This window comes from Mus caroli, chromosome 10 (assembly GCF_900094665.2).
Source record: "Mus caroli chromosome 10, CAROLI_EIJ_v1.1, whole genome shotgun sequence".
NCBI lineage: Eukaryota > Metazoa > Chordata > Mammalia > Rodentia > Muridae > Mus > Mus caroli.
The window spans coordinates 13,837,848-13,842,468 of NC_034579.1; positions in this window are offsets into that span (position 1 = coordinate 13,837,848).

Genomic DNA, 4,621 nt, shown 5'->3' on the forward strand with positions numbered 1-4,621 from the left:
ACTTGCAAACTTTATATGCCCCAATATAGGGGAATGCCAGGGCCAAAAGAATGGGAATGGGTGGGTAGGGAAGTGGGGGGTGCTATGGGGGACTTTTGGGATAGCATTGGAAATGTAATTGAGGAAAATATGTAATAAAAATATTAAAAATTAAAAAAAATAAAAAAATAAAATAAAAAAATAAATAAATTGAGCACAACTATTACCATTTTGTAATTTATAAAATACAAGATAGACCTAACACCCAGTCCATAATTAATAGAACACTCTGTTATCTAACTTTTATAAAGGCTTATAAATCCATATGTTATGTCCTGGTTAGCTTGTATATTATCTGAAAACTATCTCTTAAATATATTCACTCAATGCTGAATAGTCTGCATTGACTATGAGACTATAACTAGTCTTTTAACCCTGTCAGAAATCCGAAAATGACCAACATTATCTGAAAATATAGAAAACCTAACACAGCTTCCAGAACTGGGACAAATTGTAGAGGCAGCTGCCTACCCACACAGCCCCAGTAAGTCAGGAAGTTGGAGCATTAGTCTTCAGCCTTCTGGCCCAGGGTCAGCTCACAGATCTTGAAAAACGGGAATTATTAAGGACTACCTTATTGTGTCCACGCAGAACTAAGCTGTCCTAACCTATACCTTTCATCCTCTCAAGGACAGTACAGGTCTGCAGGACAGGTAGGCAATTTCTGCCCAGTGACCACCTAGCCACAATGTATCACCTCACCAGGAGGTATAAATGCTTCTTTGAATCTATGAATGGGAAGCTGTTAGGAGCAGATTTGTCTCAACAAGTGAATAAATAACATTAAATGTCACATTCTGTGGATTTCTAATGTTTTTGAAAACCAACTATCTATGTAAAATAATCTGGACTATTGTCTGTTAACTACCTTCATCTATTTCTAATTAAAATATCTGAAAACACCCTAACAATACACTTAGAGCCATGCATTTGCTATTTGGCCCTTAACTCACAGGCTTAAACATCTCAGATCAGTCTATAATAACAGTTACAGGAGGATTGGGTCCAAGCTTTGCACTTCTAAAATTTGTGTATTAATATAAGAAATTTATAGTAATGAAAACCTTGATTTTGTATCAAAATAAATTCTATACTAAAACAAAAAATTATGACTTCAACTTGGTAACAATTATAAAGATTTCTACCAAATGAGATTATGGCTATATAATCAATTCTGGCTATTTCTTCCCTGTTCCAATTATGACCATTTCTAAATTCCCTAGAAAGGCAACCTTAGAATAACCACCTCCAGCCCCAAAGCCCAGGGAACTGGGACGACGACTCTTTTCAAGTGGAATATGGGCATTGAGATATTTTTGGAGGGGTGGAGGAAAGGGTAGGGAAAATGGGGGAGTTGGTTGGCTTTAAGAAGGCCACACCAAGGATTGTATTAGTCTCTGATGTCTGTGTCCTGACTGGATCCAGTTGAAAGTCCAAGACATCAGGAGTTCAAGTAACTCAGTTCAGCATGTCTGACGATGAGACTCACCAAGGCTGTATATTCAAAACAAAACTTCAGTATCATCAAGATAACTTTTTTTGTTTGATTCTCTGGAATCTAGTTCTCCAGGAGGTCTCCCTTCATCATATCTGACCCTTATTACTCTGGAAGGTGGATAGACCCTAATCACCTTTTCTAAAGATGCAAAGACAAAACCTTTCTCCCAAATCAGCATATCCTTGAGCCACTAAACAAAAACAAAACAAAACAAAACTTTATTTTGACCTCTCTCCCAGATGAGCAATGTAACCACAAAACTCAAAATCACACCCATTTTGAAAATTAAAACAATTCAAAACAAATGAAGTAAATTAAAATACTGTATGTGCCTATTCTTAAGCCTTTTCTATTTTGCCATGCAGAATAATAACCCAAAATTCCCATGGAGCCCACATTAGAGAATATGAGTTAGTTATCCTGCAGACCTTCTTACACCATCTTTAAAACAATTGATTCACACTTCTATCTATACCGGCTGATAAGTAGACAGCGGGTCAAACCAGGATTTAAACCCAAAATTTCTGTGGAGCCCACGCTAGACAGAATTTGAGTATCCTGTAAGACTTATTAGAGCAATATATCTTTATAGTTTTTTTAAAGCAATTAATTCAAACTTTCACTAATATCTGCCTGTAGGAAGCAGGTTGTTTTTACTTGTTAAGCTCTCTGCCTAGAGCAGCCATCCTGTTACGCCATCTATCTGTTGAGCTCTCTACCTGAAGCCACAGACATTACTACTACCTGTTTATAGCAGATAATTATCACTGCCCTCTCTACTCGGAGTCAGTGACTGATTTTCTCTATCCTAGTTGGACAAAACCTGTATATAAATCTATCCTAAAAGCAAATAATCCCAATTTTATAAATTTACAGTTAAATCAATATCTGCCCCAAGATGTAGAGAGCTTCCATTCTCTAGCTCTCTGACAAGGGCAGCCATCTTGTCTCTTTTCACAGCCGGGGACCTCAGAGCTCTCTTTCTTTGTTTTGAAGTTCCCACTCTTGAGTCCATGTGACTAGTCCCAGCACCACCTTTCTCTCACTTAGAAAATAAAACTCTACTTCTCAGGCTAATAATCTTACATTTCTCGTGGATTCTTGCCCAACTCACTGGTTTGTCACCTGTTGCAGGAAATTTTTTTTAAAAAAATCCATGCTATTGCAGTCAAGCCACAGGCAATGGCTGACCTGTTCTCATCTCATGGAGACTCTCTGACTCAGAACTCTGAAATCTCTCCACCCTGCTCACTAAGTTCCCACTGGCAGGTCGCTACCACACCAGCCCCATACTTCAAAACTCCCAAGTCCTTTTGGGGTACACATCAGGCAAGCCCACACTTTGCCACCATACCTTTCTCTCTGGAACCCAGTCAAGCCTCTAAGTGAAGGAAAACACCACACAAACTTAGTTCATAAACAATTATAACTCAATCGCTGGGCACAACTAGAATCTTAATCTTGTAAACCATGTTAAATCCAGTGGGAGGCACTGTTTGAGGAGGGCTAGGAGGTGCGGTTTTGCAGGACGAACTATGTTACTGAGGATAGACTTAAAGAGTTCATAACTATTTCCCTTTTCTAGTTTGCTCTCTTGACTTTCTATTTGTGACCTGCTGCCTGCTGCCATGCTTACCCACCATGCTGGTCTCTTGACCCTCTATAATCACATAAAGTCCCTTTCTTCTCTGAGTTGTCTTGGTCATGGTGTTTTATCACAGCGTACAAATATGGGCTAGGTAGTCAATAATTTCAGAGTTGTGTATTAACTATTTTTTGGGAGCTCTCATTTCTACCTGTGAGCCTTCATGCCTCCTACTCATTCTCGCTCCCCTCTTCTTGCAAGCTTCTGTGAAAAGTTATTTTGACAATGTTCATATTTTATCTTTCAGCTGCTGACTTGATAGCTTTTCGAACATGCATTATCCATTAGAACACAAAATATTTTAAGCATTAGCTGTGTACCTGGGAAAGAAATACACACACACACACACACACACACACACACACCCCTAGGTGTCTCTCCAAACCCCAAATCAGAAAAATATGAAGCTGCTATAGCCTTTACTCAGAACATCTTCTGTTCTCTCACAGCCTACTTTGATCTCTTTTGGGGACGGTGCTCAAAGCTGAAGAGGACCTAATAAGAATTGGGCTGAGACTCATCTTTCATCTATCTATCTTCTTCTCTCCATTTTTGTCCCTCTGTCTCTTTTCTCAAAGAATGGTTTGGTTGGCAACCAAAATGTGGAAGACTTGAGGTCAGTCTTTGTAAAAATCAACATGAAACTAAATAAAAACAGTCATCGATTCTAGTAGGAAAAGCATCCTTCACAACTCTGATTCCGCCTCTTACTCTGTACCTTGGTGACTCCTCTCTGGAGATGATGGAACCGACTAACTCCAAAGCAGCCCACTCAGGGTTCAGACCATCCAGTTTTTTCTCATTCTCTTCCTCCCCCACCACACAAAACTGCACTAAATTTTCTTCTTCTTCCACATCTGTCGTTAATCTTTCCTTGTGTTCATGCCAATACTTTTTGCCAAATTTCTTGTTGAAAGAAATAAATCTCTATTAACCTTACACCAAACCACCTATTTAAAAAACAGGAAACCAAGTATGGTGACACCTTTAGTCCCAGCACTCAGAAGTTGAGGTAGGAAGATTTGAAGTTTGAAATCTTTGAGTTTGAAGCCAGGCAGATCTACGTAGAGACCCTGCTTTGAACTAAAATATGAAAAAAAGCGTAGTGCTTGAGTGCATGTCCGGCATGTATGAGTCCCTAGGTTCAATTTCCAAGACCAACAATGAATAAGTAAACATATAAATAATAAGATAAATGTAATGACAGGCTGGAGAGAGCGTATTCTGCTCTTGCAGAGGCCTCTTATACCCATGCCCACACACACAGACACAGACAAACATATTCATAATTAAAAGCAAATTTTAAATAAATAGAATGAGATCAATTTTTCATTATTCTCTCTTGAATTCTTCATGACTATTGGAATTATCAAATATTCAGACTCTTAGTAGCTCACTCAGGCAAGGATACTTGTCTATGCTCATCCAGGATGCAAAAG